The sequence below is a fragment of the Suncus etruscus genome, chromosome 5 (genome assembly GCF_024139225.1).
Source record: "Suncus etruscus isolate mSunEtr1 chromosome 5, mSunEtr1.pri.cur, whole genome shotgun sequence".
Lineage (NCBI taxonomy): Eukaryota > Metazoa > Chordata > Mammalia > Eulipotyphla > Soricidae > Suncus > Suncus etruscus.
This window is the reverse complement of record NC_064852.1, coordinates 41,320,156-41,335,273: the sequence shown is the minus strand read 5'-3', so window position 1 is coordinate 41,335,273 and position 15,118 is coordinate 41,320,156.

Sequence of the window (15,118 nt, the reverse complement as noted above, 5' to 3'; positions counted from 1 at the left end):
TTCTTCCAGAGCTCAGAGAAGCTATCTCTTCTAAAAGAATCTATTAGGGCCTCTGGGCATCTGTTTCTTTCATTACCCTTCCTGTGAAGAAAAAGAAAAGTCAAATAAGTTCTGTGCTTTTTAGAGAAAGCTATAAAATGGCTGTGAGAAAACAGCCTCTGAGTGAACCTGATATTGGGTGTGTGTCAATGGTTTATGACACTGCTGTTTAGTGAACATGAGTCACCCAGAACACAGTGAGGCTCCAACATAAACCTCAGGCCTCAGGCCTCACCCTCAATCTCTGCCACAAATTTATTCACACATGATGTGCTAGCCTGGCACTCAAACCCCCCCAAACTATCCATGAGTCAGATCTCATTATGTGGAACACATCAAACTTGCTATCCTAATATTTGGCCATTCTTTTTTAATTGAACCAAGGAAAAGAATGTAGGAGTGAGGGGGGTCTTACTTAAGCTGATCCTTATGCAGTAAAGGAGATGAAGCAGAACCAGAGGCACCATGAAGAAAATGTTCTAAGTTAGCTTTCCCTCGAGGACATCAATGCCATGCAATCAGACTATTGTGTTCTAATTGACTCTGTCCATCTATGTGATATTAGCCATGTTGCCTACCCCTTTGGTTGTCCTTCAATCAAGGGATATAAAATGCCACCAATCTCTTAGAGATTCCTCTTTTCAAATGTTATAATCTATAATGTGGAAATAAAGTACAATAAATACTCTTGTCTTTAGAATATCTTCAATTTTTTGTTGTTGTTGGATTTTGCTGGGAGGGTTGTTTGCTTATTTGGCTTTTGAGGTTGTTTTTTGTTCTGTTTTGTTTCATTTTTGTTTTCTTGCTGAAGGTGCAGAATATGCAGGGTTTATTCCTGGCTTGTAGCTCATGGATCATTCTTGAGAACGATCAGAATCAGAGGACCATATCAGTAGCTTGAGAACAAACCTGGATTGGCCATGTGCAAGATAAGAGCTTACGCACTGTACTATCTCTCTGGCCCCAAAATATCTTGGCTTTAAACCATTTACAAGACTGATATATAAACCATAATGCTTACCCCGTTAAATCATTGCAACAAAGATGATTGTGAAAGAGAATTTGGATAATAATATTATTACAAGTTAGCTCAATTTTTGATACATGGAGTTGGAAAATAAAATCAGTTGGAAACTAGTAACAAATATAAACCTCAGTAACACTTTTTGGGGGTCTTAAATTATAATCTTTAACATTTGGTTTTCCATTATGTCTTAGAACTATATCTACGTATCTTTGTTTTAACTTTTAGTTGCATGAGCTTATTTATCTTCTTGCTAAAGATCAAAATTTAATTTTTAACACAGGTTACTCACTGTAATAAACTCTACAAGCTTTAAAGTGACAGGTTGAAAGATACAATTTTTTAGAGTTATGAATTAATAGCCATATATGTCAAAGACTTTGAAAGTGCCAACTTTTTCATATTTATAGATATATTATTGAAATGATAAAAAATGAACTGCAGAAAGAGGAAAAGAACTGAGAACTACATACAATGAATCAAACATACTTAACAAGACATGTAGAGACACTTTGGTGTGCATCTCTTTTATTACATTACATTAATCAAATACTACTAAAGACATCCATCTGAGCAAAGTGTCACAATAATATTCTATAAAAACATTCTTTTGAAAAGAGTTGCTCCTGACAGCCATATCAACTATATTGTCTTAAATGATTGTCATAACCACATTTCTCAAGAATTAAGACAATATATGTCTACCCCTCTTATGAATCTCTCTCCATCTATTTCTTGACACCAGCCCTATTCTCCCATCCTTTACTTCAGAACTAGATTTTTAAGAAAAAGTAAATTAATTGGGGAGGTAATGTACAAACTTTAATAAGACTTTAACAATGTGTGGGTAAAAACAATTTAAAATTTTGAAAGCATTGTTTAGCTATACTGTTTTAAGATTTTACAAATTATAACAGAAAATTTTGATTATTGAGCAAACTAATTTATCTGTCCTAAGGAATTATTTTCCTAACATAAAAATAGATCTCTTGGGCTGGAGTGATAGCACAGTGGAAAGGCATTTGCCATGCACACAGCCAACTCAGGACAGACCCCTGGTTAGAATCCCAGCATCCCCTATGGTTCCCCCTTTCACCCCAATCCTGCCAGGAGCGACTTCTGAGCAAAGAGCCAGGAGTAATCCCTGAGCACCGCTGGGTGTGACCCAAAATCAGAAAAAGAAAATCTCTTAATTGTACATCATGAGCAACTGTCTTTTCATTTTATACTAAAAAAAATACCTAATCATTCTGATTTTTACGTATAATTCTTCATAGTATATGTTTAGTTATATCTAATAAAATCTGTAAGTTCTCTACTTTATGAAAAGCTAAATATATCACCTAACCTATTGCCAGTTATATTAATTATTATACAATCAAACCCTTAAAATCTATAAAATATAAACTAGTAGTTGATTGCTAGCCAACATATCCAGCATAACATAAATTTAACATATTTAACATATTAGCAAAACTAATTTTAACATATTTATTTTTAAAGATGTACACTATATAAAATTCTTTAAGGATTTAGAAAGACACAGGCCGGAGTGAAAACACAGCAGTAGAGCGTTTGCCTTATACATGGCCAACCTGAACAAACCCAGGTTCAATTTCCAGCATCCCTAATGGTCCCCCGAGCCTGCCAAAAGCAGTTTCTGAGTGAAGTTAGGATTAACCCCTGAACACTGCTGGTGTGGCCCCCCTAAAAAAGGGAAAAGAAAAGAAAAAATGAAGAATTTAGAAAGACATATGTGGTATATCAAGAAACAAGAATAGGCAATGACCAATGAAGGAAAAATTTTAGGTTCCCATACAGATCTGAGGTTATGGAAGCAAAGGCATGGTAGGTAATGGAGAGCTTCTATAAATAGTGGTGTATGGAGGACTATGAATACTCTGACTATGAGCATTGTTTGTGGCAACATTTTGCCTATAAAACCTATATATTTACAATTTTGCAATCCAATGTTACTTCAACAATTTTTTTAAATATACCAGCAATGTTACAGTTAAATGGAGTTTAACATTTTTAATCAAGAAGAATTTGGGGGGGCAGAGCAGTGGTTCAAGCAGTAAGGCATCTGCCTTGCCTGTACTAATCTAGGACAGACCAAAGTTTGATCCCCAAGCGTCCCATATGGTCCCCAAGCCAAGGGCAATTTCTGAGCACATAGCCAGGAGTAACCCCTGGGTGTCACCGGGTATGGCCCAAAAAACAAAAAGAAGAAGAAGAAAAGAAGAAGAAGAAGAAGAAGAAAGAAGATGAAGAAGAAGAAGAAGAAGAGAAGAAGAGAAGAAGAAGAAGAAGAAGAAGAAGAAGAAGAAGAGAAAAGAAGAAGAAGAAGAAGAAGAAGAAGAAGAAGAAGAAGAAGAGAAGAAGAATGTAGGGAGAATAAGAATAATGCTGCCCATAAATTTCTTTTTCAACTCTATATAGATTGAAGTAAACTCATAGTAAGGCACACCCGAAATCTATATATTTAAAACACATTGCTATTTAAATTTTAAAAAAATTAAAAAGAGAATTTAGGAAAGGGAAATTAAGATCAATTGCATCTCTGTCTTTATATAGATTCCATTGTCACTTTCTACTCAGTTTGAGGAAAATTTAGTTATTTATATTACCTCTCTACTATTAAAAATAAACTACCTAACACATAAGTAATTTGGTTTTCAGTTTCATGTAATATAGCTACAAATCTTTTCTAAATTACAGTAAGTTCATTAAAAAAGAAATCCAATGTAAAATTGTGATACTATTTAAGACTATTTTGAGGCAATCTCCAAAATTAGGTTATCTTAACTTAAAACAGATATGCAGATTCTTCCCGCTGGCACATTTAGTGACCAGCACCACTTACTGCTGTCACTTCCCTCCAAAACTAATCATTTCTCACTCTATATAACTCATCTCTCTTATCCTTGATCTGCTAGATTCTTGCTTGTATGTAAAAAGACAACTATCTGAGTTTTAAAAATTCACCCCCTGACCAGAGAGAGAATGCAGAATTAAAACGTCTGCCTTGAACATAGCCAATCCAGTTTTGATTCCAGGCACCACATATGGTTCCCCAGCACATAATCTTAAGAAAATTGTAAAATCCAAGTAAGTGACATGTTTTTGTCAATCTCCTAACTAATCTACCAAAATAAAAAGAAAAGGAACAACGTAGAAAAATCTAATTGAAAACAGAGATCAAAGGACAAAGGAATAGTATCCTGGGTAGGTACTTGCCTTGCACCCAGTCCATTTAAGTTTGATCCCCAGTACCCTATATGGTCCCCAGAGCCTGTCAAGAATAATCCCTGAGTGCAAAACCAAGAGTAGCCCTGAGAACTGCTAGATGTGGTCCCAAAGTAGAACCAAAACATTAAGTAATTAATTTAAATAGATCAATTAGCAGGCAATAGCCTCAAGTAAGTTTCACATACACTAAGAATTCATTTTTTTTATTTAAATGTTTTAAAATATAGGATACTTTTCTATAAAAGTCCAGGTTTCTAGAATCTCTTAAGAAGTTAAGGAATTTAACCACCCTAGACCCAGAGAACAAAAAACACTCAAGTTTAGAGAAAATCCCTTACTATTCTTTTCTTTTTCCTAGTCACCTCTATGTATGTTCAACTGTTACTCCCACAGCCTCTGCATTTTTATGTGTGAGCAACAGTTTAGATCCTTTCAAATGTGCTTCCAGTCTCCATTTTGCAGACGGCTTGCCCAGCCTTTCTTGCATCACACTTCAACATCTCTTCATGAAATTAGGAAAAGCTCATGAATTAGAAAGAAGTAGGTTGTTACAGTGAAGTAAAATCTGGCTTTGAGTAATTTGCGCTTCATTTCAAACAAACTGAGCTGCCATTTATTCTCTCAATCCCAATTTGCTATAGAAGCTGAAAACTAAGCAGCCTGGCTTGAGTCCAACCACCAGAAAGAATTTCTCAACAGGTTCCATCTCACCTGTAGGCAGCAGCGCAGGCAGGTATGCAACCTGCCAATCTCTCACTGCCTCTTTAGAGCCACTCAAAGAAGATCTGTGGGTAAAATAAACAATCAATAGGGAGAAATTCTATTTAGAAAGTGATTCCCAGGTTGCGCCTCTTCTTTCTTTCTCTCTGTTGCATCCTCATAGCCCCCATGACTTCCCTCTCATCTAGAGTTTTGAAACAGAGCAAACACTTAGAGACAATTGGCAGGTGATTTCAAGTCGTTACCTGCCTGCCATGCTAATTACAAGCCATTACCTGCCAACAACATGCAGCTTTGAACAGTTTGTGAGACATGGGGAAAGTCTACTTAACTGGAAGGATCATTTTTCTCAGACTAAGAAAAGCCAGTATTGCAGCCACGTGCCTGGCAGCATTACCTAATGTTGAACTGGCCCTCCTTCTGCAAGTATCATCTCTGAAAAGACTTTCATCTATTTACACCTTATATGAATAAGGTCAAAGGGCTAGCCACAGTGTTCTGTCATCGTTATTTCTCTAAAACTGACATTGCTATCTTTTACAGCGAAAAGCCACACAAATTTCATTTTGTGCTCCTTTCTATTGTAACAACTCTTTTAAAACATGCAAAGCACTCTATCATCTGAAATAATATATCAGGGAGTAATTATACGTTTTAAAGCTTTCCAATTACTTTTTAAACTATAAGAGCTCAATTATTTTGCTTTTATTTTTTATTGATGTTTCTTTCTTTGAGGGACACACTCAATAGTGCTCAAGGCTTACTCCTGGCTTACTCTGGCTTTACAATACAGGATTGCTTGTGGTGGTTCTCTGGAGAACTATATGTGGGTTCCAGAGATTAAGCTCAGATCAGTTCAAGGCAAGCACCATATATGCTGTACTATCTCTAATCTGGTTCCTGCTTTCATTTTTAATATAATTCAATTTTATTGTTATCCTATCTTAGCATAAGAGATATAGGTATTTGCTTTCTTTTAATGGACATAATTCATTTACAAAAAAATTTTGCTACTGTGGTTTTAGGAATGAACATAACAACATAACCCGATAGTCACATGTATTTTACCTAAATTTTGAGGATAATTTGCAGTATTTTCCAAAACAAGACTTCCTTTTTATTCAGCAGCTTGAACATAAAGACAGGACACTCTTCTGACTGTAAATATAGCAATTATATCAAGTTATACTTTGACACTGTTACACAGGCAAGTGGCCAAAGAGCATACACAGTCAAAATATCTAAGCAAGATAACAAGCTGCCTTTACTCTCTGCAGAGCCAGAGAAGAAAGAGAATCCAACCCCTGAGAGACGTTAAAATGAAGGAGAAAATAGTCTATTGGTATTTGTTAAAGAAAATAGGGTGTCAGCATCTTGGGCTGATCAAGGTGTAGAATCTGAGGCTTTTACAGATGCCCAAGACAACATTTGACAAGAAGCCTTTTCCAGGCCAAATGTACTTGATGAGCTCAACTAATGAATGACTTGTATACAAGCCCTGGCATTACAACCACACCTTGCTTTCATGGATTGGTCTGATGATTTGGCCTCTCTCACCTCTGCCCTCCCATCCTTGTAAGACTGCGTTTGCCTCTTCTCTTTTCAGCTCCATTTTTATAAAATATCACACATTTACCACACAATAAGCTATCAAAACTAATTAAGTAAATCTCTAAAGAACTATTACAATCATTTTGCTTCAGCCAGAGATATCAGATTTAATTAGGTGATCTGTGTTGATGAGGTATAAAAACAAAAGCTATCTCCTATTTGAAAAGGTTCAGACCCTAGCGAGACCAAGTCTTCTTACTATGGCATAAATAATAATTGAGCATTTCTTGAAAAAAAAAAAAGAATGCAAGCATGAAAAGAGTTTTCTGTGAGAGATAAAAGCTTTCAAGTAAGGTTGGTTTTCTGTTTTTTTCCAGGTGATTTTAAAACAAAACCACCCTCCCCACCAATCTATAGAGAAATGGCTACAACCGACAATTATATTACCATGACACAGAATATAAAGTGGTTCTAGCTAACATAATTTTGCAAGTAATTAATAAAAATCTAATCATCAGTGATTATCAAAAAACTTGTTTAATAAAAATACAGTGAAAATAGTTTCCTTTCTCCAGCTTACCTGTCAGGCACTAGTTTTTCCTCTGTGAAACAGTCACATATATGTTGAATGTAGTTGTTACTGAGACGCAAATTTTTATTCATAAGGAAAATGGAAGAAATGCTGTAGTATAGAGGCTTAATTTTCTCCTCTAAGTACAATGTTGTGAGATACTGTGGATCCTATTTCTATCATTCCCTTCCTAGGAAATGATTATTTTGATATATTGGCAATAAATAATATAGAATGGCAATTATTTTTGAATTAATCTTTATCATGAATTAGTTGTCAATCTCCAATAAACAAATATATTACATCTTAAAAGTAGATGGTTTTCTTTTCAAAGATAGACAGTTTACTTTTATTAAAATACTTATTGGATTTGAAGTTGAAAATGCAATACTGTTTTTTTTTCCTATACCACAGCCTTATGGCAGCCAGACTTCGAAGGACAATAGAAATTCATGTCATTATCTGCTCAACGTTTATTTTTATACACAAGCACACATATATACACACACAGATTAGGAAGGAAAACAAGCACATATATTGCTTTCTGCAGAGATGGCTTTTGTTTCTAATTGGTATTTATGGTGTGAAGCAGCTATGAAAAATGACTTTTTATATGCTGTTGTTAAACAATTTTCCTGGAATTTTTATCCAACAAATTCACATAACTTTATATGACAGAATAGCCTGAAAGCAAGTCTGAACAGTCGTACAAGTTACCAAAAAGGCCAAAGCAATATTTCCCGAGTTTAAGTACACCTCAAAATTCCTTTCTTGAGCTCTAAAATGTTGAAAGAAAAATAATTTTCTACATTGGCATTTAAATGGTATCATACCGTGTGAAAAGAGTTACGGAGACATTTGTTGGAAGTCAACAAAAATAATTTGGACATATTTTGAATTTATTTTATCTGACTCCTCGACATTTAATTTGGTGTGAAAAACGGCAACGGTAGAAAACAGATGTTAAGGGGCCAAGTATACAGCAGAGGTCAAAACAAACATAAAACACCGCTTCCATTTCTAAAATAGGAGTGGGGGAAAAAATGACTCCTCCAGCAACAGGTTCTATGTTAAACCTGCTTTTTTATTGTTCTGCTTAGGATATCTGTAGACTGCACAATGCAATGCTGTCTGCCGTGGAGCAATACCTCTCAGCACTGGTAATTTAAGACTTTCTTCTCTGTAATACACTGAACCATCATAACCTGTCTCTTCCCATTTAGTTTAACCTACAACCACCACATACTGATTTGGCTGTGTGTGGCTTTTTCTATTGCCATTTATTACTCTGCTCGACTCCTGAAATTCTGTTTGCAATTTAAGGCCACAAATTAGAAGCGTAAGTCATCTGTTTCCTATAATCCCCCTGTCAGGACTGGAATCGCATTTGGAGCTCAGCACTGAGCCTGGGCCTGGGCCCTAACAGACCTTCTGATTGGCTGGCCTCTCTAAAAGCAGCAGCCGAATAAATAAAATGCTGTGGAAAATAGGGCTTTTTCACAACAACAGAAAAATAAAAAAGATGGAAGAAAATAAACAGGGTTTTAAATATTTGCTTCTCTCTTATATAATTATGAAATCAATTGCTACAAGGGTAGATTTAGGGTGAGTTTTCGACCAATAAATAACCAAGGTGAGAATTACTTTTTTTAAGTGCAAAATGCTAAGTGTTTAAGATTCCATGCAGAAGAAACGTGTAATCCTGCTTCAATCAGCTAGGCATTTGTGCTACAGAGGGAATGGCTCTTATGAGTCCTGTCATGTTTCTAACAAAACAGTTCTTTTTTTACATTGCAAATGTAATAATTAGTTGTTTATTTTTAATAGCCTCATAGTTCTTTTGCTAAGGTAAAAATCAATGGAATCATAATTCACTCATTCCACCAGGCTGCCCGTTTTAAAATACTTTGGCAAATTTTACTTACTACTTCTGGAGTTTGTAGGAAGGTTCAGGTAAATCAATTACCTTTTATTAGTTTTTAATAACATTTCAAAAATTTGAGACTCTCACTTCTTTCTGTGCTTCCTTGCATAATTTTATAGATTTTCTATCTATACTGTGACTTCTTTCAGACTCTTTCAGCATCTCATATTTTAATATATTTCCATTTTTTTCTATTATGTTTTAGTGCATGACATATCTGAGTACACCATAAGGACAGCAAGTTACAAAATTTAAATGGAGAAAAGTATATAATAGCCACATCTAAGACTTTCTTAGTTCTCAATGCAATTGCGAATAGCCATTGGGCTTTAAAAAATCATTAGTTAACTGGCATAAAATACAGCAGACTGACTCATGTTTATTAATATACTTATACTAGCTCTACCTGGGCCAAAAGGTTGGGAATATAAGGATCAATATTAGCTGAATGCCTCAAAAGCAGAGCATATATTTTTGTTGAAAACAAAAGCTCAATATGGACAGTTTTGTTTGTGATACGAGCTAAATTTTATCCAACAATAAAAATTAAGCTAAAAATAACAATACTGACTTTTAAAGATTAACCCAAGTTTAATAGGATAATTTAACAATGGAAAGAATCATAATCAATTTTAAGGATAACGGATCATTTTTAATTTTAGATCTGGACATGTTCTATGCTTTTGTAACTTAAATTTGCTTCCAGTTCTTTTCCCATCAATTTTTGCAGGCTGTTAATCTATAGTGCGGCCTGTGATCTCCTGTTATTTAAAAGAAACAAAGACAGAAAACTCGCCAAGACATTGAGGTTTTAAAAAAAAATAGCTACTGTACATGCGCACTCTGAATATTTTCTACATTTTTTCAACTATACTTTCTGTGTTGCAGATTTATTTAATAAACAAATGCATCTTCTGGGCCTATAATACACAAATGCATGCTACTGTTAATTCATTTACAGAATGCGCTGTGATGGCCCCTGAGCAAAAGAGCAATCTTGTTATAATGAATGTGTACTATTCTTAATAAGCACACTGTAGCAACGACCCATACTGCACACAAAAGCACACCCAAACCATTTGGTTTGTTCCCAGAGCTCGGACACCAGCACCACTATTAAATAGCTGTGCGCTGGGAGAGCAATCCAGTATTGGCATGCAAATGAGCGCACGGAGAGGCCAGATGCTGCTCTTTAGAAAGGAAAGTGCCTCAGCTCCAATTTGGGGGGTGGGGGAGAGAACCTGTGAATGTTACAAGCACAGGGCAGCTTGGAGATTGTGCCCCATTACATTTCTGATGTGGTGGAACTGCCGGTGGGATGAACCTAGGAATGAAGAATAAAATAGAACTCTTTTTTTTGTGAACACACTCCATACCCCATGGGTCCCCTAGACATTGCCTATCACATATTGGTTTTATTGTATTTGGGTGCTATTTTTCAGCTATGCTAGAATAATGCTGCTTGTATTGAAAAACTTTTCCTCCGCTTCTTGAGTTGACGATATTCTTCACGAGACTCAGATGATTCTTTTAAGCTTCATCATTTCAAATAAAATATTGCAATATTAAAAGCCTGGATTTTTCCTCCCCAGCTCATCACACATGACACTCTTCTGTAGTGAGCTTTCATTATCATTTGTGGTGGGCAGAAGATCTATTAGTCTCTGCCTTTACCTTACCATAATTGACTGCTTTGAGTACAGAGTAGGAAGAGGTCAGTACTCAAGAGACTAAAAGTGGTCCTGCAACAGATTTGTCAGGCTGTGTCCCACCAAAAAATCAGAATATTGCTTTTCCTCTTGTCTTTTTTTTCTTCATTTCATAATGTTAAAGAATCTATTGACTGGCTATTACTTCAAGGTAGTTGGAGATAATATGAAATGAAGTCTTGGGTGTGTACTTGGAGTGGATGCAGTTACACTGAAACATGTTAAAATTCATAACAGGCACCAACTAGTATTCCACAACCACAGCTAAGGAAAAACTATCCGTGAATGTATCCCCTTTATAAGAATGTCATTTGGGGGCAGAATCTTTCTTAACTTCATTATTCAGTAGGTCAATGGTAGATTTTAGCATCTATCTGATTCCTATGAAGCTTATTTAAATACCTTCTATAAATTATAAACTGCACAAAATTCCCAAAATCTCATGGGGGAAAAATTACTTTCAGAAGTTTCTGACTGTATACATTGATCATGGACTATTGGTTATGAAACCCACAATAAGTAAATCATCTATGTAAAAATAGTAACTTTAGGGGCCAGAGAGATAGCACTAAGGTAAAAGATTTGCCTTTCATGCAGAAGGTTGGTGGTTCAAATCCCGGCATCCCGTATGGTCCTCTGAGCCTGCCAGGAGCGATTTCTGAACATAGAGCCAGGAGTAACCCCTAAGGGCTGCCAGGTGTGACTCCCCAAAAAACAAAAACAAAACAAAACAAAACAAAAACAGAAATAGTAACTTTAGTAAGAATTGAAATAGATAAAAACTGATCATATTTTGTTTATTTTGGGACCGTGGTTATTGTTTGGTTTTTGTATTTATTGCTGTGGTGCTTTTCAGGTTTTTAGTTTGATTTTTTTTTTTTAGTATTGTTGCTATGTTTTTCTTCCTTTTTCTCTTTCTTCTATTAAACAGATATTTATAGCCTCAAGAAGAACTCCTCCCATTTTTTGCTTGTTTGATTTTTGTCCCCCCCCCCCTTTTCTTTCTTTCTTTTTTTTTCTTTTTTCCTTCAAACAGAACCACATAACTGGAACCATCTTGTTCAGCCTCACAAACTGACGGGGAAATAATGGAGGTTACCAAGACCAAACAGTCGTATGAACATTGAGTAGAAATAAAAATGATCAGACTTAGGTACCAAATCCAAAGCCAACGGCAACAGGATTGATACCCAATCTACAATAAGCTAGACACAGAGGAGACCACTTACACTAGTTTACACTAGCAGCCCAGGGAGCAAAGGAGGAGGATATGGGATGCATACTGGGAACGAGGGGGAGGAGGGAGGACAACATTGGTGGTGGGAATGCCCCTGATTCAATGTTATATACCTAAAATTTTACTGTGAATGATTTGTAACCCACTTTGGTCAAAATAAAAATATTTATTAAAAAATTATCATGGTTGGACTATGTCCATTCTTTTTTTATCTTAGTTGATCCTAGCAGGATCTTTAAATTGCTAAGTAGCTCTTTTTTTCTAGTCAAAAACTTAGAAAATATATCTCTCTGTTTACAAAGTATTTATTGAACAATGCATTAGTTTCCAACCAAAACAAAGTATTTCAAGTTGAGCAACTTAAAATAACAGAAATTAATTTTCCCATAGCTCAGGAGCCTAAAAATTTCTAAAATCAATGTGTTGGCAGAAGCATACCTGCTATGAAATTTCCAGAGATGAAGGCTTCCCTGTCTCCTCTAGCTCTGGATGGCCCTTTCATCCAGATTGTTCCATGGTATGTGCAATACAATTCCACCTCTGCCTCTGTCCTCACACGGACTTCTTCCCTTTGAATCTATTTCTCTGTCTCTCTTCTATCTTAATAAAAATGCCTTTAACATAGGTTTAGGGCCCACACTGATTTGCTCTGATTTCATCTTACCCTGCTTATATATGTGAAGACCCCATTTTCAACTAAAGTACCCCCCACATTATTTAGGGTCTATTAAGGCTATAATGATCTCAGTGTATATGGAGAGAAACAATTCATCACTAAACAGTAAATTTAATATTAACAAGCACTGAATGCAAAGCACTTACATTTTTATTACTTTAAAATGTATCATTTTTAAATACATTTTTATTATTTAAAAATGAAAATGCCCTATAAAATTTGTATGGAACTCTAAGAATAATTTTTAAAGGATGCTCATATCATCATAGTCCTTATAGTAACTCAGGAAAACAACATGTTCTCAAGACTCAGTGTGCAGAATTATTGGGTGATTTATTTTTTCCTTTTTACAAATCAGATACTATTAGCATGGAACAACTTATTTTTTTCTTTAAATTGGCTGCTATCAGATTCAGAATCAAATCTAGGCCCATCATAAATAAATAGATATTGACTCTGAAATAAGTTTTATACAGCAAACTTTACCCAGTTCTATCATATTTTTCTTTTATTTCTTCAGTCATTTCTATATCTTACATTGTCTGTAAGTTATTAAAAATGCACTAAATGCATGATTCTTTTTGTTAGTTTTGGGAGCCACATCCAACTGTGCTCAAGTGTTACTCCCAGCACTATACTCAGGAATTATGCCTGGTATGTACTTCATCTGAGATGTCAGGGATCAAACCAGAGTCAGTCACCTACAAACTATTAAACTACTAAACTATTACCTACTAAACTATTCCTCCAGCTTCCTACATAAGAAACTATTATTGTGAAAGCTAAAACTATAATTTTAGTAAATTAGAATAAAGCACAGATTAGTTTGGATTCTTTCTAAAAAAAATGGTAAAATATTGACATATCAAGATTCAAGAACCTAAAGTTACATTTGATAAGGAGTTGAAGCAAGTAATTACATTTCTTTCCATTCAATCCCCAAATCTTTTATTATTTTTATTGACATAACATGACTCAAAATATCTTTAGCCTTTATGGTTTTGACATAGAGTTTGCACCTTACCATCACAAAATTGCCCAAAGCCCTCCACAATGGTTGCTATATCACTTTTAATCCTCATCAAGTCCTCCCCCAAATAATTTGGAAACTTCATTTCTCTGATCAGCACCCACTGATTTATTTTTATTGGTCATTATTTTCTCTATGATATTATATATTATATCTAATCTCAAAATCTAAAAATCAATACAGATGGCTTTTTTTTTTTTTTTTTGGTTTTTTGGCCACACCCGGCAGTGCTCAGGGGTTACTCCTGGCTGTCTGCTCAGAAATAGCTCCTGGCAGGCACGGGGGACCATATGGGACACCGGGATTCGAACCAACCATCTTTGGTCTTGGATCAGCTGCGTGCAAGGCAAACGCCACTGTGCTATCTCTCCAGGCCCTACAGATGGTTTTTAAAACAATGCTGCATAATATTGTTCGACCTATTTAAAAACTTCAAATGTATAGTAAATTTATATGTGGTGAAGAATTGGAGGTAATGATGGGCCTATGTACATCAACTGTACAATCAAACCACTTTTCTATAATCTTACTAAAATATGCCTAGCACTAGAATTTTGATATGTGGAACATACTTCCTTTTGCTAATTAAAATAGGCTAGTGACATGTTATGAGAAATATTTATTCAATGGCATGTAGTAAATCTATCAATTTTAAAACTTAAGCCTTGGGGCCTGCGAGGTGGCGCTAGAGGTAAGGTGTCTGCCTTGCAAGCGCTAGCCAAGGAAGGACCGTGGTTCGATCCCCTGGCGTCCCATATGGTCCCCCCAAGCCAGGGGCAATTTCTGAGCGCTTAGCCAGCAGTAACCCCTGAGCATCAAATGGGTGTGGCCTGAAAAACCAACAACAACAAAAAAAAAAACTTAAGCCAAATTTTAATATATCAGTCCTGAGATTGCCATATAGATGTTGCTATGCCACCTCTCCCCGAAAATGTTTTTTTAGAAAATCATGGCAATCATTGTTCAATCACTCAAGTCAAATCCTATGTGGCTTTTCTTTAAGCAATCCCCAGATATCTAATTTCTGAATCCAGTCAGTATAAGGCAATGGGTAGTTCCGTGGATCATATGGTAATGATTTGAATATAACTTTCTGACTACCTCTATGTATTTCAGCCATTCATTCTCATGCCTAAAATTGTCTCCTACTTACATAATGCTGAACTAAATGTTCGTATGACAGGATGGCAATATTTACCCAACCATATTCCTGTAAACATGTCTAATGTGTTAAGTTGCCCTTTGATTCCTTTCAAATGCATGTATCCTCCAGTTTAGTAAATGAGATTATCTACATTACTATTTTTTTCCCTAATAGATGTCAAATGATTGCATCAAAAACTACCCAGTCCCTCCATGTTATTTCTGGCTTTACCAGTGACATA